This window comes from Gobio gobio (genome assembly GCF_949357685.1).
Source record: "Gobio gobio genome assembly, chromosome: 9".
NCBI classification, from domain to species: Eukaryota; Metazoa; Chordata; class Actinopteri; order Cypriniformes; family Gobionidae; genus Gobio; species Gobio gobio.
Window position 1 is genome coordinate 50,652,245 of NC_137115.1, and position 24,064 is coordinate 50,676,308.

At 37.8% G+C, this 24,064-nt stretch overlaps 1 protein-coding gene across 2 annotated transcripts in view; it reads right to left on the minus strand.

Annotated features, from left to right (window-relative positions):
• The window catches only part of sipa1l3 (signal-induced proliferation-associated 1 like 3), a 149,998-nt gene extending 126,504 nt beyond the window's left edge, over positions 1–23,494 (minus strand). The window contains exon 1 of one of the 2 annotated variants that reach the window (XM_079825037.1): positions 23,281–23,494. The gene's annotated coding sequence lies outside the window, so the exon portion shown is untranslated. Of the gene's footprint in view, positions 1–16,282; positions 16,359–23,280 lie in introns of those variants that run through there. The other variant, XM_079825038.1, reaches the window with a different exon arrangement.
• Between the last annotated feature and the right edge of the window lie 570 nt (positions 23,495–24,064).

The following is a 24,064-nucleotide window of genomic DNA, read 5'->3' on the forward strand; positions in this document are numbered from 1 at the left end:
TCTCTAACTGAACGAAATTATTGTATTACTATGAAGATCAAAACGACGGTGTACGGAGTGGCCTCGTAGGGCAGCGAAGCAAGTGAATTCTGGGAGTTGTTGTCTTTCATCCACATGAGACAAAAATACAATTTCTGTCTTTTTTCAGTCTAGAAGGCATCAAATTCAAAAATAATTTCACATTTCTACTGCATAAATGACCCAGTTTAAATACAAAGCTTAATGCTAAATCACTGAAGTAACCCTTTAATCGAATTTGAAATCGTGATTACAATTACGGATGCCACAATTATGTAATCGTTCAAAGGCGCAATTACAAAAAACAAAACAAAGTCCACTTATATTATTCTGTGCACTTAATATGTGTTATTTTTTCTTTCTACAGGTTAACTTAAGTTTTTTTCCCCCATTCTTTTAGTTTTAGTATAACATTATAATACTATAAATGCATATTTTAACTTTTTTTTTTATTTAAAGAAACCAAACCATTGTATATTTGACTTTTGAGGCTTAATGCTATAGAAAAGCAATACAAGTTTTTCAGGAAGAGTGTTTTAAGCTTGTTTATTTTGATATAACAATATGGCATGCAGTCGCTTCAAAACAATGGCATAAAGCTATTCAAAACATCATTCAATGTAAATTGTGATAATCGTAATTGATAACCGCAATTACAATTTCAAGGCAATAATCGACAATTAGGTCGATTAGTCAAGTTCAAATCGTGCCGATTTGTCATAATTTTTGTCATAATCGTGCAGCCCAAAGATACAGTTAACAACAGAAGATAATTTCAAGTTGTCATTGTTTTTGTAAAAACAAATATTGTACAAAATAGCGGCCAAACAAATATTGCTCTTATTATAATTTCGGCCTAACAGGCGGGTGAATGTGTACAGACTGTGGGAGTAGTAAGCTTTACAAATAATCACCTTCCTGGTCTCCTCATGCTGATAATCGAAAGCAATAGTAATTTATTGAGTGCAGAACTTGAGTTTAAGGCACTCAAATTGTGTGGAAATCTGCAGGCATTCCTTGTGGGTCTACTACAGATGATCTGTGACAGAGTCTGCACGCAAATGACTTCTGCAACTCTCTGCCCTTTTACCAAATCTGATTTTGTAATGGATAAAGGCATGCGATGAAAAGGGACTAAATGGCATTCTGGGATTGACTCCATGCTGAACTCGATTAAAATTAAAACAATGACTCTACAGTTGTTGGACTTCGGCTATGGGGAGTTACAATGGCACCGGCACACGTGAACGCACATACACGACTTCCTCAAGGAATTCCAGTCTTTAACAGTGGCAAGAAAAACGAGGCCCTTTGTGCTTTTGGCACAAGTGTTAGTATTAACCCCAAGCCTGGCACTTCTGTACTTTGGAGACAATCTGCAGCTTTGTCTGAGCCACAACCAGAGTGCTGACAGAAGGAGGGCAGAAACGCCTCGCTCATGAGCAGTCATTTATAAGGGTTGCATGAGGCAAGGTACCATCCAGTGCGCCAACATCGCATCTTTGAAGTGGTCCTGGAAGCAGCTTTGTTCATAGCTCGGTATGAGTTATCCTTGTCAAATTTGAGAAACGCTCACCCACAGGCCATAATTCAGTTTATATGGTCACTGTGGGCAGAAATGCCTGGAGCAAGATTTGAATTTAAGGTACTTATGAACAGGTAAATCTCTCCACCATGGGTAACGCAAGTACGTTTAAAAGCAGTTATATAACTGAACTACAGCAGGTTTTGCATAGTTGAGCTACAGTTATGATCTGTCTGTCTGTACACATGACCCAAAAAGTAACTGAATATTTCACACAATGTCACAATCATATTATCTATGTCTGTGGATCTGACTTTGAACCTGACTAAAGTGTTACATGACAAGTTAAATAGAGGAATTATTGTTTACTTATTTTTGCATTCATATATCAGTAAGATTGACAGTAAGGTCAGTAAGATTATTTTTGTTTCTAGAAATTAATATTTTAATAGAGCAAAGATGCATTAAATTGATCAGATAATGACAGTAAAGAAAGACAATTATAATGTTAATAACTATTTCAAATAAATGCTTAACTTTCTAATCATCAAAGATATTAAGCAGCCAACAACACTGATATTGATATAATAATCCTAATATTAGAATGATTTCTGAAGGATCATGTGACACTAAAGACCGGAGTAATGGAGACTGGAGTCTTACATTAAATATTATAAGGCTTAAAATAAATGTAATATTGAAAAATTCTGACAAAAATATTGCTATAGACAGACATTTATCATATTTGTAATATAGCCAGTGGAAAAGTTGGCAAAAGAAAAAAAATCCTTCAACACTGAACCTTGACACGGTCATCATCAGTTCTTTGGATGCGAGCCCATCCACTAAATCAGAGGATAATAATACAGGACGGACTAATCAAGAGATCATTAGAATATCTTACAGATTAGTAGCCCAATAAAACGTCACTGATATACGGCTATAATACTATACGATATACCACTATAAAGTGATGTCAAAAATTTCAAGGTATTGCAGACCGAAGATGGAGTGAATGCAGGAATGTGTGTAGGCTACTTAAACGAGTGTAGGCATATGCGTGTGGGCGTGTGCAGACTACACAGAGCGGAAAAAGTGCGGCCCTCAAGCTCTGACCACATCAGGGCTCTCGAAGGAGGTAAGCGAGAGCTTTCTGACAGAAATATTCAGAACGCAAGCGTTTAAAGAAGCTCAAGAACATCTCACTATTTTAAAACTAAACCCTGGACACTTGTGGGGTACAGCACGCATGTCAACCCATTCGCCAAAAAAATGCCTTTCAGTGGTTCCAATGGAGTCAAAAATGGTCTTCGGTGGTGGAGGATGAACACAAACACACACACAGTACAAAGTACCCAACACATGTGAACTGTGAGCCCAGTATTGACAATAAATGCCAAAGAAACAGTTTGTGCTACTAAAGGGACAGTTCACCCAAAAATGTAACATTTCATCATCATTTACTTCCCTCAAGTTGTTCCAAACCTGCATGAACACAAAAGAAGATATTTTAAAAATGTTGGTATTCAAACAGTTGACGACAACCGTTGACTTCCGTAGTAGGGAAAAAATACTATGGAAGTCAATGGGGTGGCGTCAACATTCTTTAAAATATCTTATTTTGTGTAAAACAGAAGAAAAAAATATAAATACAGGTTTGGAACAACATGAGGGTGAGTAAATGATGAACTATCATTGGGTGAACTATCCCTTTAACTTAACCTATTTATTAATGAAATGAGAAATAATAGGATGGAGCTTAAAAAAGTGCTTGCTTAGAAGTATTTAGAACACATTACATTGAAAAAATGGCAGGTCTATTATTTTGCATTTATATGGTAATACATAATGCACATATCATTTGACATCCAGTATCAGATTGTTTTGTTCCATTCATTGCTATTGTTATCACTAGCTGCGTTTTCATGGACCCTAATAAGCCGATTGTAATTGGAGTAGTAGCACAATCTGAATACAAAAAGTCACATGTAACCACGTCAATCGGAAAGAATTGGCCAGATCTGATTCAAATTTGGTGGTTTATTAATTTTGTAATCCGAATATAGAGCACATGTAAACACTTGATCCGACTGGAAACTGAAACTGAGAGTACTACGCATGTGCAATGACGTAAAATAGTGTAATGACGTATGACATGCAGAACGAGCTGTTCTTCCTGTTGAATAAAGTGTCATGAATGAGTGTCCTGTCATTCTGAAATTCTCTTTCCACTCATCGTCTGTAAAGTGGACAAGGACAACGTTAGCCTGGAACTCTAGACGCACCCTAGCGGCAGAACATTTATTTTATTAGTGTAGTCTAGCAACTTTCGGTAGACCTGAGAACTGGAAAAACCAAACTCTGGTCAGGCAATCACAGCGTGTGTAGAGTTGGTGGGTGGGCTTAACATAATGACGGTACGTCACGGCAGAGTTGCAGAGGTTCTGCGTGCTACTCGTAAACAAAGAAGCTGACGAACGGCGGTGTTTTGAATCGGCTTTTGCTGCGACTCTGGAAGACTTGAAGTTAAGCTTTTCTTTGAGAAATGAACAAAGAACGGCACTGAAGTCATTCTTAAGAAAAGAAGATGTGTTCGAAGTTTTGCCTACCCGATACGGCGATCTATCAACTAACGTTAGCTCGGCTTCACCTTCTTCGTTGCTCTGGTTGGTTGTAGCGCTATCCAATTGCGTGCAGAGGGAATTTGAAAGACAACCATTTATCCCGCCCCTCGGATCAAGCCCTGCCAATGATGAGTTTCCAGACCCAATATCTTGATGTGGGTCTGGCTTGTCAGGCTAGGACAACGTCCCATCAGTCTTTGTTCCGGACTCTCATCCACAGACGACTAGTTTTGGACGCGGGATGGGGCGTTTTTACTTTTTGATAAACACAAGAAGCACAGCCTAACGGTTCATGTGCTCGCCTAATTATGACCCCAAATAGATAAATATTAAGTCTGCATTTTAAAACAAAGAAAATGAGGATGATTATTAGTATGCAACAACAGCGGGAAACTGTATATTTGTGCAAAAGATTAAATCTGGTCAGAAGCTTGTGAAATATAAATGCGCACATCAACCCAATCACTTTAGTGTTCATGTAAACACTGCATTAGGACTAATCGATCGGAATGAATTCATTCAGATTGAAGCAAAAAAGTATCCATGTAAATGTAGCTACTGTCAATCAGATTCAATTGCACATTAAAATACGGTTGTCAATCCAGAAACTTTGCCTTGTCTATTTAGCAGCATGAAACTTAAACACCTCTGATTGGCCATTGTGTTCACACGCTCAACAGATATGTCTGTGATTGGTTATAAAGCTCAACACTGCAAAAACACGTTGTAAATAGAAACCTTTGACGCTTTCACAGAGCGCTTTCACAATTACTCACAAGAGTGTTTTAAAGCAACGGGTACAAAGTACAGGCACTGCAGAACGGCAGAGATCGACACGTTGAATGATCAAATAAATATGTAGTTACATGTGCAGTTTACACTGAAATACATTTGGTTTAGGATTTACTCAATCAATTTTTACTCAGAAATTGCTAATAAAGTTCACAATAATTACAAGCGACTTAAAATTAAACGTGAAATTTTGAAGTAGAAAAACTGAAATAGTATTTATTTGTAAAATGTCCTCACATAATCTTCACAAAGAGCACAAAATTCTTAAAGTGGACTGAATTCTTGGCATATACGAGTGAGTCAGAGGACATGAGAGCGAATGCGTTTCCTCTGATGTCCGCTTAGGCAACATGAGGTATTTTAACGCACTGTGTGTGTTTGATGTGACCCATCTCCTCAAAGTGGGGGTGATTCATGGGCCTGTCATCTCCCTGCACTCATTTCCTGTCTGAGTTACCCTCCTCTCCAACAGTGCAACATAAAGAACCAGCATGACGCACGACACTACCACACTTCCCTCAATAAGACACAGATGGAGGAAGACGCAACAAAACTGGCCAATTGATTGAGTCTATCAATTCCACATCTTGCAGCCTCCGTGACGTAACTACACTACAGAAGGTGTGTCTGGTTTAAGACTAGAAACTGCCGGAAGTGTTGGAACCGTACCGGAGACATTGGAGACAGTCAGCTTCCATTCATCAACACTTCCTCCCGCGTATCCGCTGACATGCTCTCGAGGATCCCCTACTCGCTCCGACAGTTTCCTCTCGATGTCTCTCTTCCTCCCCGTCTCTCCAGAGAGAGCAGAATAAATTGCTCGGCCAGATCAATAGGAAATTCCTTAAGAACAGAAAGTTGTGAACAAGGAGATCTCCTGGGACAATGAATGGCCTACTTCTGCAACTGTGTGGGTCTGAAACATCTGGTGTCATTAATTTAATGGAGATCCTCTATAAAACAAAGCCTTTTCCCTTTTGAGACACTTTTGGTAAAGTCAATTTCCCTCTCAGATCTCCCAAGTACTCCCACATCCACTAACGGTTCCAGGCTAGATGTTTAAGAAATCAGAAGACATTTAAAAGCTTTTCTTTAGGGTTTTTTTTATTTTTATTAGAGATCCTCAGAGGGTTTCTCTGTGACTATATGTGCAGATAATATATATTTTTTCTAACTCAAGAAGTAAAGCTTTTTCTTTTTCTAACTGAATTTGAAATCATGGCTGATAACTGATAAGATATTTTCATGATGAAGATCTGTTACTTTGTTAAAAGAATAAAACACTAAAAACACACAGGCACACAGTAGCTCATGGAAAAATGTGCTCTTATAGTGAAACCATAATCTATCACCATCCCTAAATTACTGCTAGATGAGTAAATATCCCATATTGACTGACAAATATTTAATCACGGCAAAACATAAATAAATAATACAAATTCACGTATCCGTCAATAACCAACACGTTGATATTTTATACCTCTCTAAATATTTTATACCTCTCTAAATACATTACACGTTTTTTTTGTACTTTTATTGAGCAAGGATGCATTAAATTTATCAAAAGTGACAGTAAAGACACTTAAAAGGGTCATGAACTGGCTTTTTTTTATGTTTTTATACTGTTGTCTGAGGTCAACTTATGACGTTCGCCTGGTTTTTACATTCAAAAACATCATAATGAACAATTAATAGGCTACTTTCTACCCTGGTTTTGAGCCTCTCTCCTGGAACGCTCGGTTTTTATGGGCGTGCCGCACTGAAGACTTGGAAGTAAACGCCCACTGCTATGATTGGATAAGATTTGCATATTATAATGGGCTCTGTCTCCCCCGTGAGTACAACGTGAGGGATTGTTTTGAAAGTGTGTGGGGAAACGGCAACCGGAATGATTCGCCCACAACAGGGCTGGCATAATGTCTTTATCAAACACACACACACACACGCACACACACCTCACTGCAGAGTCAGACAAGTCAGTATGATCAAAACATCCACAATTGTATTTTCCTTCAAATATCAAGTCAAGAGAGTGAACAATGCAAATCAAGAAAGGAATGTAATTTCACTATTTAAGATTCACCAGCCTGCCGACTGGCTTTCATTTCGGTAGCCCCGGGCTTTGCGAGCCCTGGCCCACATATTCTAGTCTGATCCCAAATCAGTTAGACACGTACACATAATCAATAGATATCAAACTATCTGTAACAATGCAATACTATCACAATTAAAAACATTTTTACTCACATTAGTGTGTTGCTTCATTCATTCATTCATTCATGTAATCTCATCCTGTCTGCAAATCCAGTCTCTTGTTTACAAACGAATCCGCGGTGAAATGAAGGAACAAACGCGCAATTGTCTTCCCCACGTGAGCTGGATATTCATTAAAAATAAAGTTCAACCACTCATTCCTAATATTAGAATCCGAAGGAAGCTTCAATCTGGCAAAGCGCAATATCTTGCTATCCTCGGCATGTTTATTGCTCGGTAGCGCAATCTGTTTATCTCCACGAGTCGGTGGGTGGGGCTACAGATTTAAGCGTGCTTATTCTTCTGTTGGGGTGGCGTTTCACCACACTCTGACATCATAGCTGGGCACATTCTGAGATCTATCGTTTGCTGGGCCTGGTGTCAATAAAAGCTTTCTTTGACTAACAAGGAAGTTCTCTGAAACTTACAGGATATTCTGATATCATGATGAACTTTTATATATCAAAGGCTGAATGAAAAGTTGATTTCTCAATTCATCACCCCTTTAAAATGCTACAAAAGATTTCTTTCACATGAACGCTGTTCTCTTGAACTTTTTATTCATCAAAGAATCCTGAAACAAAATGTATCAGTCTTGACAGAAATATTAAGCAGCACAATGGTTTTATACATGATAATTATAAGAAATGTTTCTTGAGCAGAAAATTATGATTTCTGAAGGGTCATGTGACACTGAAGACTGGAGTAATGATGCTGAAAATTCAGCTTTGCATCACAGGAATAAATTACATTTTTAAATATTTTCAAAATAGAAAGCAGTTATTTGAAAGTGCAATAATATTTTACAAAATTACTGTTTTTTTTTTTACTGTATTTTTGATCAAATAAATGCAGCCTCAGTGAGCATAAGAGACATACATTTATTGTACATTTATAATAAAGGTCATTATATAAATTATCAGCCACAATTTTTGTATCAGTACATCCCAAATAGTTTGGAAAACGTCCTGCTTTAAATGCAAAACCCCTAACAAAATTCCTACAATGTGTATCTCAATATTTAAACTTTATCCTAAATTTCACTTGCGCCATGCATGACAGTATTAGGTTTCAGACATGTGTTATTCTGTTATGCCTGCGACTGAGAAGCCATATCAAAGACATGTTTTGTTCCGCGCACAAACACCCTCAACTCTGCTGGATCTCTCTCGTCAATCAGGTCTCTCTGGTTCTGGAGCGGAGCAGGTGGAGAGGCTGGAGTGAAACAGGTGTAAAAACAGCATGGAAACCTGCTGACTTCGGCTGACACTTTATGGAAGTCATTCTCTCAAGTGACACGTTCTTAAGAAAAGACATGTCAATAAGTCATGACACCCAGCTGACAGAACCACTTGTTGCCTTTCGGTTGAGTAGCTGTGCAAATCACACAAATAAAACCTATTCTTCCCTGTACCATATCACATTACAATGCTGTCAGTTTTAGTGTTCAACGTAAGTGAGCAAAACAAGCGGAAAAACCAGTTCTCTCCTAACGATGCAAATATCTCTCTAGTTAATGTGTGATTACTAATGCAATATTTAACTAACTTGCATGCTATTACAGTAATTATACACTTAAAAGTAACTCTATTGACAGTGACTTGGCAAATTGGACTGGTCAATAGGGATACAATCACACCTAATGGCTACATTAAGCACTTTCTGTTATTATTGTACTTTTTCTGTCATTTTCTATATCTCTGAGAGAAACCGCTGGGGTGAGTCCACAGTGGCAAACAGTCCGATTCGACATCTGTGTTTATCCTCCAGCAAAAAACCAAACAGGCTATATTTACTCTGGCCAAACAGGCAGAAGGAGAGAGCAGAGAGAATGAGAGAGCGAGAGATAGAATAAGAAACTTCAGCAGCTTTGGGGATATTTCTGGCCCAGTTAATGGATGTCATAAAAGCAGGTAGTGATGTCACGCTAATAACATACCTGAGAACGTAACCCAGAGAAGTGTGTGATGTTTTTAAGAATATTACTCACAAAAGTACGGTTCATTTAGTAAATTAATTAGAAAATCTTTTAAGCTTTTTGTCGGTGTAACCGTGTCTACTAGTGTGATAATAAAGATATTTCAATCACAACTTACTCTTGGCCTACATGAAATTCAATTTGCTTATCATTTAAACTACTTGACCTGACTGTTGCCCAAAAATATTTCAGAATTTTGTATCCTCAAGTCGAAAGTATCGACCAATAATCCGTATCTGCTGAAATAAGCTACCATTTTCACTATTGGCCAATGATTCGGGCCGATTATATCCTGTCAATCAAAAGGGTTCCGAAAAACATGTCCGACTGCAACTCATACTGTTTGTGAAGAAAATCTCTCGTGTTGAATTTAAGGCAAGTTAATGCGACAACGACGCATTAACAGTTAAATAATAGCTATAAAAACAGGCTCTATTTGACCCTATGAATCACCCGTAGTTCAAGTCAAGGGTTGCCAGGTTTGCAGTTTTTCCCTACACTAAACACTATTTGTAGTGCGCCTCTCATCCAATAATCACAAGTAGCACTGTGCTTTGTTACTTCTAAAAAGCTTTCAAAATCTGTCCATTTTGTCATGAAATTCAAACAATAAACACCGTTTTGATGTGACAGATCGCTGTAGCACCTCAGTTCAAGCGGCAGTCTTTTCTTACTCTTTAATGCAAGTTACAGTTTGAAAAAAACATGCATGAACATCAGACGGTATGTTGAAAGATACAGTACAACTTACCGAAATCCTTTGAACTTTGAAACGTAGCGAAATGCAAAAATTTTCGCATGCGTATGAATGGAAGCCAATAGAACGAAGAGTGTAGTATGACTGCCCGTGGACAAACTTCATCACCAGAATAGCATGCGTGCAGTCCGATTTTTTCAATATGCGCATAATTGAATTTGACTTTGCACTAATCAGTTGTTCCACCAGGTGGCAACCCTGACCCGGGCCGTTGTTTTGCAGTAGAAAACAAAACTAAAGATACGGAACAACAGCAAAATACTGGAGACTGAAACAACAGACGCCCGCATTGACCAGCGCTCATGTGATGGGGTTAAGAGAGAGGTGCAACTTTAGTTTAAAAATTTGATTGCTCATAACTTCTGGAGAAAAATAACACAGACACTGGACAAAGATGTAACTTTCTAGAGTGTGTGTGTCGACTGACTGCGTTCGTGCAAGCTAGGGATGTCACGATACCAAAATTCCAGTAGTCGGTACCAATACCATAACATTTTACGGTACTCTGTACCACTGCAAAATGTTTTTATTTTATTTTATTTCATTTTATTTAACTTTTTTTTTTTTATATATATATATATATATATATATATATTAGGGATGCACGATATATCGGCAACATATCGTTATCGGCCGATAAATGATTATTTTTGATGTTATCGTTATCGGTCCAATAAGAAAATTTGACCGATATAGTCAAGCCGATAGATAATGTATTATTTCCTTCAGCTGAGACGGCGCTGTCCACCATGATGGGTTTGAATTGCTCTAAATATGTTTGGAATCACTTTGAAAAGGAAAATACAGTTATGTGCAACATGTGCAGCGCAAGTCTTCTATAATCTACATAAAATGATAATGAGAATAGAATAGGCTGTAAAAGAGCGTTGTGTTTCAGCGCGTTTGTTGAGGGAAGAGCGCACCCACGGAGTTACACCTTCATGACGAGCACAGTCAAGTTCGCTTGTGCATTCACAGCCTTTTGTGCCATTGTAAGTTGTAATATTATATTTATTATTATTCTGTGTATGTAATATCATATAGGATGCGTTTGGTTGAGTTAATAAACGATGCAGTAAAGCACTTCATTGTACCGGTCTTTAGCTTCAGCGCGCGCCCACGGAGTTACACCTTCATGACGAGCACAGTCAAGTTTGCTTGTGCATTCACAGCCTTTTGTGCCATTGTAAGTTGTAATATTATATTTATTATTTTGTGTATATAATCCCATATAGGATGCGTTTGGTTGAGTTAATTAACGATGCAGTAAAGCACTTCATTGTACCGGCGCGCGCATTTCAAACAGAAATGCACAGCATTAATAACTACTGGGACTGTCCTATACATAACACTGCAATGAGAATATTTCTGTTATAAAACGTAGTGAATTCTCTGGGTTTAGTTGTTTTTCAGCGCGCTGTTGTGGAAGCGTCAACAACGCATTCTGACCAGCACAGTCAAGTTCGCTTGTGCATTCGCGTCATTTTAAGCATATGTAAGTCGTAATATTAAGTTTTTGAAGTATAAACATCTGATTAAAGTCATATAGGATGCGTTAAGTCAATAACCCGCAGTGCTTCACTGTACCGGTGATCATCTTCAGTTTCAGCACGCTCTCAAACAGGGGAAGAGCATCCACAGGAGTTAGAACCCTTCACCTATGCGTGATTTTGTGCTAATATAAGTTGTAATATTATATTTATTTTGTATAAATATCTGATTGTTCTCATATATGATGCGTTTAGTTGTTAATTAAACTTCTAAGCGCTTCAGTTTATGGTTGTTCGTTCATTCTCTCCAGCTTCAGCGCGCTCTCAAACAGCAACATTATTCCTAATAGACTAGACTAATATTACAGATGTTTACTATTACTGTAATATTAAACATATTTTTTTTTTTCAAAAACACAGAAGCATTATTTTTTATAATTAGCACTTTTATTGTTCTCGTATCATTTCCATCAACAATATGGTTTGATTAAAACCATTTCTTTATCGTCTGTGCGGAGGTTATTTCATGCTCTTGCATTCTGATTCTTTATTATGCAGCCTAAGTAATGCTGTTCAATTACTTGTTTGCATTATTTAGGTATATTATTTTTATTTTTTAGACAATATAATTTTTGGTAACATTTTACAAATAAGGTCTCATTTTATTAATGCATTAACTATCATGAACAAACAGAGAGCAATAACCTTTGTTTCTTTTAGTAATAAAATGTTTGTGTTTTGTAACAGTCCATTCACAGTTCATACCTAATGTTAAAAGACACAACTTTGGGTCTGAATATGTTGAGATTAACATGAACTAAAATTAATAAATCCTGTTGAAGTATTGTTCATTCATTGTTGGTTAACTAATACTAACAAAAATTAAACCTTATTGTAAAGTGTTAAAAAAAAAAATTTGGCCATAGGAGTGTAAAATTAATTTGAAAAGGTAAGGAATCTCACACTGGTTCAAATAGGCTACTGTAGTGTATGGGTTTGATTTATGTTGAAGTGTTTGGGACATGGCTTTTAATGGTGAGCCTTTTGTTTTTGTAATCAGGCTCTCAGAGTTTATTAAAATTTGTATTTAGATTTATCGGCCAATATATCGGTTATCGGCTTTCAAATATTAAGAATTATCGGTTATCGGTATCGGCCAAAATGTTCATATCGGTGCATCCCTAATATATATATATATATATATATATTGAATTCAATAAGTTTATTATCCGGTTGTTAAGTCTGACGTCACGCGGCAGCGCTTCCGGGTCCAAACGCTCTATCTCATACCACAAGAAAAACAACAAACGGTGTTAATATACACACACACAATGTGGTGTAATACTACAATAAAAATATATAATCATAACCTTTATCTCCATACCAAAATTCCAGATGGCCAGACAGTGATTCATCTTTTATAAATCGTTAAAATATTAATATCGGTGACGTTGTGAGCACAGAGACTGTTGGGTAGACTAAGTATTTAAAATATTAAACTTTTTTAAATGTTTGATGTTTAATATGAATAAATTGCCATCAACGGCCGTTTATGAGCACTTTCTCAAGTGAAACGAGTTGAGGTTTGGACCCAGAAACGGCGTTCCTTACCTCATGACTTAACAAGCGGATTTATGATAATAATCATTATAAGTAAATAATACATAAACATTTAAAGGCTGTATGCTGTTTAAAAGTAAACATTGTTTATAAAAAACATCAAGTGAAAAACAAGCAATCATCTAGGCATAATTATTATTAGTAGAGACGTAGCTAAATCTACTGTAGGCTTACAACAGTAGCCTGATATATTCTGTCAATTTCTTCACGTTAAACCAAACTTTTATTTTGACGGGTTGCTGTGAAGACCTTTGAGTGTCTGTTTTCATGATATGACAGTTTTCTCAAATGAAACGGTAAAAAGAGACGGTTTATGCCTTTGTGTCCTCATATAATGACACACCACAGAGACTACAAAGACAGCAAGCGAGTGGCCATCATTCACACAGAGACGCAGAACATGCAGGAGAAATATTTAAATAGTATTTTGCAGTTTAATATTCACATACACTAGAATTTATATATATTTGGCTACAGTCTGGAGCCCTGCGCTTAGATAAACGAGTCGGCATTACCGGTTAGGGCTGCGCAATATATCGAAATTATCGAAATATCGCAAATGTACATATCGCAATATGCATATTGCAAGGGCACGCAATATCTGAATGATTTAAATTAAGCATTGTGAAAAGTGTACGTTTTAGGTTGACGCATATAGCAGAGAATAGACTGAGCACACGACTGTTACTTATGTGACTTGCTTGACAATAAAAAAAATTATTAAATGCAATAACTTGCGAAAAACAACTCCTTGCAGTCTCGCACTGTCTGACGCACACACCGAAACGTGCGCACAAGCCGTTTTTTTTTCCGTGTCTTGTTACACACTCGAACTGTCAAATACACACACAGTTATGTCAAAATGGCTGTCTTGATGAGTATTCATGTAAACAAAAAGTCGGTTATGCTTTAAGTGAAAGATAGCAGTTGGGGAAAGAAATAGATTTTACACACTTAAAGCAATATCGAAACGCATATCGAATATCGCATATCGCATTTTTCTTCAATATCGCACAGCCCTACTACCGGTATGACAGAAGTACCGGTACTTGTGACATCCCTAGTGCATGCCATCAAATAGAGTATACTTTGAAAGGCTGTGCGTTTAATTGTTCACATACACTATGTATGTGTAAAAAAAAAACCTGAAGTGTACTTAAGAGCTTAAAAAGACATGGCCCATGGGTTGTTCCTTTTTCTCTCCACCTGACAACAATGACACACAAATGTAAGAGTAAACAAACAGAACCTTACAACCAATCAGCCATGTTTGCAAGACAATGCCACCACCGCCTTAAAGGTCCCATGGCATGAAATTTTTATTTTATGAGGTATTTCAACATTAATATGAGTTCCCCTAGCCTGAATATTGTCCCCAAGTGGATAGAAATGTTGATCGGGGTAAAACCGAGTTCTGGCTGTCTCTCTCTGCCTTTGAGAAAATGACAGGCCCGACTAGCCAATCCTGAAGGCTCCTGGTTTGACGTCCAAGCAGGCACGGTTTCCTCCCTTTCCTCCGCCCAGAGAATCTGGCACGCCCATGCAAACACTCGAGAGATCATTAACGTTACTTGTGAACGAGTGAACACTGGCAGTTTCTCAGTGTTTGGATGTACAAATGAAAACAGAAGTCTTTCTTCAGTTCCTTCTGATCTGTGATCAGTGATTTCTGATGTGTAGCTAATTATTTATTATTTGTGGACACGCAGCGGCTTCTCTCTCTCCCGACAGAACGGTGTTTTCGTGTTTTCTATCTTGAGAGTCAGTGTTTTTGTACGTCCTCGTCGCGTCTATCTGTTCTTAAATGTGCATACAGTCTTTTCTGTTTAACATCAGCAGTCACATCTTTAGAGATAAACTTCACACACGCCGAAGCTCGGCCTCCAACATCCCCGACCCCCAGTACTGCATCTGGCCCACAGCGGAGGCACCAAACGCGGCGTGAGATTAAGCAGAAGGGGGGTAAGCGTGAGGGTATCTGGGCTAGGCTAGCCAGCTTTCCCCACAATAAACTGGATTACATTCGATTACAGCTGTTGTGTCTTTGTTTGCGCTGTGTAAGTTACTCAATGCGCGTCAACGACGCTATTCATATGTTTGGAACATATCTAGAAATAATGCTATATTCAACACTTACTAACTCGTTCATCTCGCTGTAATGATACATTGCATGTGTTACAAAGTTGGTAGAATAATGATGAAGAGGACTCGGTGTGACTGGGACTCGTGTTTATTCAGAACTCTCAGATACAAACACAATAAACTCGCGCTGACTGACAGCGCTCTCATAACTCAGTAGTTACTATAAATAACTTTGTTAGCAATCGCTTCGTCTCCGTGATGTCCGGTTCGCGAACGAATCATTCTTTTGAATCGGTTCTTTTTAGTGAACCGAACCAGTTCACCAAATCGGACTGAATCGTTCTGAACGGTTCGCGTCTCGAGTCAGCGCTGATCCATAATTTACTAAAGTTACTAACTTTCTGACATGAGTGACACCCCCCCGACTAGAAATAAACTAATAACCTGAAGTATATGCTAGTAACTACAACAGTTCACCCTGAACTGAGACATGCTGAGAGAACTGATGAGAAGTGAACACAGGTCCATCCGTCTCTCTGGCAGACTCGTGCCTGCTCGTGCCTCGTTAAACCACGCCCCCTCCGCTCATTTAAAATGCAAAGATGTCAGCCAATCACAACAGTGGGCGTTTTTACTGAAGTCTCACAGCAGACACGCCTCTTGAAGCAGGGCATTCAGCCACAGGGCAAACAGCAGTATAGAAAAAATGCCTTTTATTTCTAAATTATGACATTTTATGATGTAAAAATCATACTAATAATATAAGTACACCTCAGGAAACACTATAAAATAATAGAAAAATGCCATGCCATGGGACCTTTAAAAAGACCAACAACCACTCAAATGACAGAATGCAAATCCCTCAGACCTACACTCTCAGCTGGGTTTGTCCATTCAAAACCCTCAACCTATCAATAACTTTAACCAGCAGACTGCAAAAGGCAGTGTATGTGAGTTTAAGCTGCTTTTCTGGTTAGTTGATGGAAAAAGAACTTGTCCCAAGAACTCCAGCTATTCCTCCGCACACAGATATATTGCTACGTTACTGAACACTGGAGTTTAGCCTAACACCTGGATGCAGTTACTTAGATTTACAACGGCATTCAGCTCCTCGCAAAAATACATTTTGTCTTAAGTTATTACCTGGAAGAAGAATCGGCTCCAAGTTTGAGTCTATTTTTGTGTCAATGGCAGCAGTGACTGATGTCCACATTTGTCCATAAAGAAGCCGCTCGCTGTTCTCTGCCACACATACCATGAGAACTGAATTTGGCTGAATATGAATGTTATCAGAAACATTCATGTGACTGAATTAGCCTCAGAGAGGAAGTTACCAAAATAAAACCTCTAAATTCCAGACACGACAGTGTGGTTCTCTAATTTCATACAGTTTGATGGCGTGGTATGGTGTGTGTGTGTGTGTGTGTGCGCCGGTGATGCCATCTGACTTCACCGAAAACGTATGCTGATTTTAGTTATAGATCAGTGTATGACCTGCAGTGGAGTTAATAATATTCATAAAGCACTTAAAGACATACCGGTAGTTAAAAAAAAAAACGACCATTGTTTTTCAACATAAGACAAACGAAGGCTTTTAAAGGAGCAGTTCACTTCAGAATTTACTCACCCCCACATCAACCAATCCATGTCTTTCTTCAGTCGAAAAGAAAATAAGGTTGAGGAAAGCATTCCAGGATTTTTCTCCATTTAGTGGTTGAGGGTAGGGCTGAACGATTTTGGAAAAAACTCTAATTGCGATTTTTTTTAACCAATATTGCGATTGCGATTTAATATGCGATTATTTTTTAAACTCTTTATCTTCTGTATTATTCAACAATACATTATTGTATAGTAATGGTGGAAATCTTTAATTGGTACCTCACGATCCGATTCCGATTCTGGGAGTCACGATCCGATTCCAAAACAATTCTTGAACTTTTTCCTTTTTAAGTTTTTAATAAATTAATACGATTAATATTAATAATTAATATGTTTTTTATTATGATATATGTAATTATAAGCTTTTTAAAATAACTACACATTATAACATTTTAATTAAAACAATTGCATGTTAATAATTTTAAATATATAAACTAATATAGCTGCAAAACATAAAGTAGTAAATCATAAAGAGAAACAAAAAAACATATTACAAGCAATGAACAAAGAGTGCTTTCAGTATTTAAGAGTGTATGAACTGTGAGTGATTTTTCTCTTTCTCAGCTTTACTGTTGTTTGATTATTAATGATGACATCATCATAGACAGCGGGAGACCTGCATTCACACTAATGCGCAGATCTCTTTTGAAATATAAGATGTTTTTGCCCTGTCTGTTTAATTAATTAAGACATTACTGATGGTGTTAACATTCATTTTGCGTCATAAAAGCATTTTGAGACGCGCACAGACGCGTGCTCGCAAGCACTCTTCACAATGCGCCGCGTGAGCATTTGAAATGGAAAGCCTTCTGTCAGTGAGTTACTAACGACATGAATGAAGCCTTCGTTGAGCATTTGTAAGGAAAATACCGGCGGGCGAGAACACACACAGTAAGCGTGACATCAGTTTCTCACAGCGCTTATCCTGTGCAAAGAAGCCTGCGAATGTCATTGCAATTTGCGCCGTCAACCTTTCAGAACGTTATGAAATATTATTTTATGGTTCGTGCGTGATTGTGTGTGTGTGTGTGTGTGTGTGAGAGAGAGAGATATAATGGAAGCAATCAGAATTCGGGTGTTTCTAAAACACACGCAGCGCCACCGCGCACCTGCAGTTAAAATCTAAGCTCAGAATCGATCCAGAATCATTGGAGAGATGAGAGTAGCCTATATAGTATGAACAACACCATATTAGATAGATCAAACACAAATAGTTTTTTTTTTTCTTTTAGGCCAGGCATATGAAATGTGTAACGTGCCAAGTTGATGCTTCTTCTGCAGACTTTAATCGCAGCCTTTGCGGTTAGGAAATCGCGTTATAGCATATCGCGATATTATCGCAAATGCAATTAATCGTTCAGCCCTAGTTGAGGGTCCAAATTGCAGCTTCAATGCGACTTCAAAGTGCTCTACACGATCCCAGACGAGGAATAAGGGTCTTATCTAATGAAACGATCGGTCATCTTTGAAAAAAATCGAAACTTTTTAACCACAAATGCTCTGATCTGCGATGCCCACGCATTACGTCATCGTGTTGTAAAGGTCATGAACATCTTGAATGACGTGGGGGTGAGGAAATTATCAGGAAGTTTTCATTCTGAAGTGAACAACTCCTTTAAGCAGAATGCACGTAGCCGGATCTTCAGACTGACGGCCTTGTTTAGAGGGCGTGAAAACGCAAAGTCAATGTCCCCATAATAGCCAGCCGGCGTGCAATTAATTTAAGAACGTTTAGTTGATCCTGATAAGCGCTCATTAGCTATGTTTCCATCCAAAGTTGCGAATATAATTGATGCGCAAAAATGCAATATCGCATAAAACATTTGCGAATAAAGCACCGTTTCCATCCAGTGAGTCGAAGAGGACATAATCGTCACTTCATGATAAACTACCACTAAAAAATCCCTAAGAAATATAGAAGTCACAATATATAATAATTTTCGTATATATTAAATTATTTGCGTATCAGAGAAACTCGAGCGTCTCAATAAACGTCTTGTCTTGCTTTCAGAGGCAGATGTGCTGTTTGGGAACGCAGTCATGTAAGACAGTTCTAGGAGGGAAATATACCGAGCATCTTTGACAACAGACTTCTGAAAGACCAAAACAGCATTTCAGATGTTTTGCAAACAAGATTTTTTACGCTGGTTAGTACAGTTATGCTGTTACATCGCGAAAGTCACATGATTTTCTTTATGCGCATCAAGGAATTTATTCTGTGAATGCGTTTCCATCATAATTTATGCGCATGTTTTTTTGTTGTAATTTAGTGTTTTTTATTTTTGAAAAAGCATACAGAACATACATACATATTTACAAAAATTAAATGGAACAAATGTAAAAATAAATTAAATAAATGTAAAAATAAATTAAATAAATAAAAATTTAGTAACAAAAATTATAAAGTTTATGCGCATGTTTTCGTATCGGATAGAAAATGTATCCGACTCAAACGAGCGCATACGTTTTTTTGAATTTATGCGCATCTTGGCGTTTCCATTCAGTATTTTTTGATGCGATATCCCAAAATGCGCATAGAAATAGGTGGATGGAAACATAGCTAAAGTCACAGTTGTAAAAATTATGGCGTTCTTTCTCCATAAGGGGGTTTGGCCTCACGACGGCTTTGTTTCCAGGGGGACCGCGAAATAATGTAGCACTAGGGATGAAACGGTATGGAAATTTAACATCACGATTATAGTGACCCAAATTATCACGGTTATCAATATTATCACGGTTTTGTTCAAACGAGATGAAAGTATTCAAAAAGAACAGATGCACACACTTAAAACATTTCAACAAGTTTTATATTTGAAATTCAACAAACAACAAATAAATCAAGCAGCTCTATGCACTTTTTTAAGCTTGATTCTGTGGGATTTCCTTCCTTAATGGCCTCAATAGCAACGCATAATGCATAAATAATAATAATTTATCGTAAATATAATCTAATATTATCTCTGTAAATATATTCTCAAGCAATATTCTCATCAGTGTTCAGCAGTGATGCATTTAAATCTAGCATGTTTTGTGTTAGAGCCCAAACAGTATCCTAGTGAAATAATGCATATCCATATTTCCATATGATTTGACAGTTTAATTATTAAATATCAAAATGTGTGCATCATACCTGACACCTAAATGATCACTTTACAGTCAGTTGTATGACTGTCATTCTCTTCAAATGCTATTGAAGTTTGAAACGTGTATAACGTTACCAATGTTGTGTTGAACTTTAGAGACGGTCCCTAAATTCGCCAGCGTTGTGCCAGTCATATCAGATGCGCTGTGGTTCTGCTGTGTGTTTTAAAACAATTTTCGCTGCTGAAATAGAACAAAAACAGTCCAACACTGTATGATGAGTGAATCTCCTGCGTACATCGCACGTTTATCTCTGCTTTGAGTGCAGATTTCAGGGAGTGAGCGCGGCGCGCTCTCTGAACGCCTCTGATTATGAGACATTGCATTCATAAACTCAATATAAACACGTGTGAGTGGTTATAATGCGCAACGCGATTATAACAGACGGCGTTTGAGAAGACTATAATAAGTTCAACAGCCAGAGTGACTAGTGTGCAGCCGAAATAACGTTAACTTATACCCGCAAATGGCGGTTGTTAATGTCAAGCCCTGAATATTATCCCTTAAATGTCACCCTAGTCTTGTCTGAATTCGTTCGCTTCATATTATTTGCCAGACATAGTTTTGGTATTGAGGTCAAAGTCCACTTGCCTTGCGTTCGTAGTTTTGAAGTGTTCCCCCTATTACAGTGACTTTCTTCTGGCATGTTCTGCAGACAGGGTGACCATCTTAGATTAAGTTTCCCTCAGGACTTTTGTAAAAGGCAAAATATGACCACGCCTCAGATTTGGTCCTTTTAGAGGCTGAAAAATCTCCCGGCGCTGTCACTGCCTTCTTCCATTTCTTCTCATTCAAAAACAACTGTGCGCTGCGCCAGACTAACGCTGACTGGACAAGATTTACCGCGAGTTTTCACAATCGTGATAATCACACACGGTTTTAATGATAATTAAATTTTCTACGATATTACTAACCGTCACTAAATGTTATCATGGTTTATCGTGAAACCGGTAATCGTTTCATCCCTATGTAGCACACACTTCTCCCGGAATCCCTGGAGATTTCAACCAATCAGATGACGACTTCAAAACTCCCAAAGTTTTTCCCATTTTGTGTGCCATATGCATCCGACGTTCAGCCAACGGCCTGCGGGCGTGACGTCTGAGGCTGACTGACTTTTTTTCCATACAAAATTAACCCTATAAAGCAGCGATGGGCAACGTCGGTTCTGGAGTGCCGCCGTCCTGCAGTTTATCGCCAACCCTGATTTTATAAAAAACCTCACCTGCCTGTTGCCCTTAGTAATCCTGAAGCCGTTGATTAGCTTGTTCAGGTGTGTTTGATTAGGGTTGGAGCTAAACTCTGCAGGACAGCTGCACTCCAGGACCAACGTTGCCCATCCCTAAATTAAAGCCTACTTGTTTCATATTTGATTCAACAAATTCTAAGGTTTTTCAGTTATCAAAACTTTGCTGAAAATCCCCACACAATCTATAAAGCCTTCCGCCCTCTGATTTACATGTTTTGTAAGTAAAAGGCTAAAAATGTCTACCTTCAGGGTGTGGTGCACGTGTCTTTTAGGGATGCACGATAATGGATATTTTTTCCCTTTGTTTGGAAACTTTTTTTTTTTTTTATTCCGGTTTCAGATTTCTGAGGTCTTCTTACTAAAAGGATACTTGTTAAAGACAAATAAAAGTTAATATAGTTCTTTTTATAATGAGAGTATATTAAAAGCTAACATTTAAATATTAAATAAACAAATAAAGTCTGTAATTTTTCACCCCAGACAGATGAAGTTATAACCTAAATATTTTATTTATGGATTTAATGTTTGTGCACATGAAGTGGGGGTGGCATGACATCAGTTGTGCTGTATTTAGCTTCAAATAAAAAGTAAAAAATGCTGTACGTGCATTGCATTCACAAATTTAAGGCAGTATTTAAAAACTGTCAATATAAAATCACCATACATGCAATGTTTTTGCTTGTTTTCACTTCAAGTATGACCACAGTGCTGACAAGATCGTATCGCTATAGCACTCCTTTCCTTGCACATGTGAGTTATTGCAGGCGCATATCAACAAGTTATCATATCGGCAAGGCATATCGGCATCATATTTTCATATCAGCCGATGGCGATTTTTACATTTTAAGCGTTTATCGGCCGATTCCAATGCCGTATCGATAATATCGTGCATCCCTAGTGACATCTTTAAATTAAACTTAACTTTTATAATGGACTGAAGAAATTTGTATTACATATACATCATGTTTTAGAAAAAACTCAGGCTTTTGAGGAACATTTATTTGTAGATTCTCTCAATCATCATTGTATTACATTCCATAATGTCATGCACAATAACTTTGATCATAAACATTTAAATATCATCTTACTAATGCATATTATTTAGGGATATAGAGTGATATTCTTACGCATTTATGCAAGTAGTCTGCTATTCGGTTATAAAATCACATTGGTTATCAGAATTTCATCTACTTTTTGGCCAACAACTGCAACAAATAGCATTTTGCACATTTCTACTAACAATATCATACTATATTATGAACAATAAAAAACATGATGTATCAAACATAATATTTCATATGCCACAAAGCAAGTGACTCAAGCTGTGTCTACAACTTTTGTATTCCACAAAAGAAAGTTAGTCATACAGGTTTGTGCCTAGATGAAAGTGAGTAAATGATGATATAATATTAATTCTGGCTGAACTATTCCTTTAATCCGATAATGACACATAAACCACCTGTTGTTATTAAAGATTATAAAGACACATTTCGAATGGTTTCCTGCCATAACCAAAACACACAATACATCTACCACAAATAATACACAAGTGTTAAATACCAAACTTAAAATTCAGCTAATTTATTCATAACCAAACTGCAGAGCAACACTGGCCTTTCCCAAAGGGTTCCCCAAGGGTCCTGAAACTTTAGTAAGCGACAATCTGCCCTCACCAGCGACCAACACTCATTTTAAGATGCTTCAAGAAGACACATTAACTTTTGTAAGAACAAGGGCACCATTGTGTGAAAAGTGTAGTCTCACTATTGTTGCATGGCCTTAGTCCAGGTGAGTGAAAACTACATAGAGCTGACGCATGCGCTCTGACTGATCAGGAAGGACGCTAAAGCGTTTATATTCACTAACGTTTTTTCACTTAATGAAAATACAGTACAGTGATCCCAAATCCTGCACAATGACCAGTGCTTGCCTCATAAAAACCACCATTGCCCACTATATGCTCGAGTACACAATACAGAAACATGACAAAATCTGAAAGCTGTCCAACGGCTCCCGAGTTTTACTCGCCACTTCGCATTGTTGATTTAAACCTGATCGTTAAAACTAATTATCCCCGGTAAACGTCTCTTACCTTATCCGATCCTTGAACGCGTGAGGGGAAAACTTCCCTAAATTCCCCTAAGGAGACATGTACTCCGTAAAAACGTTTCAGAAATCCTGTGGATATTGTCGCCCCAGCGCCGTTCGCCAACGAGGAATTCTTCTTGGCTCCCACATTCGTTATTCCTCTTCCTCCCAGCCAACCGAAACCACGACGCCCGGCTGCTACTCGCGCACACACACACGACACTGCGCATGCGCGGGGGGTGCATTCACAAGTGTCTGTAGTAATGTATGAAAGAGAGCGAATTCCGCAATGTAACGTGAACTGCGGTCTGTTATAGTTCGTCACAACATTACAAACAGTAAACACAACATGAATGCATTGTCTAAATACAAATAAAATGAAACATATCACATTCATAACAACGACAACGATTGATTTTATTCCAAATAAAAGGACTAAATGAGTGAAATCGGGGTTTAAACTCCTTCTCTTTGCATTATAAGTCCCTAAAACAAAAACAAATCAATAATGTACATTTTACTTTCCCTTTCCATATGTTCATATCACAGGCTACTGGCATTAAAACAGTTACTACTACTGCACATAGTGACTGAATGGGAAAACCAACACATCAACGATTGCTGTGAACGCAATAGTCTAGCCTATATGTGTAAATGACACTTTGATAGTGTTGTACTGTACAGCACAATGAGGATTTCCACTTGGAAATGAAGTGCTGGGATGCGATTGAATGACGTCAGACTGCAGTGTCATATCTTGTCGGGTCATTTCAAAGCATTTTCGCAAA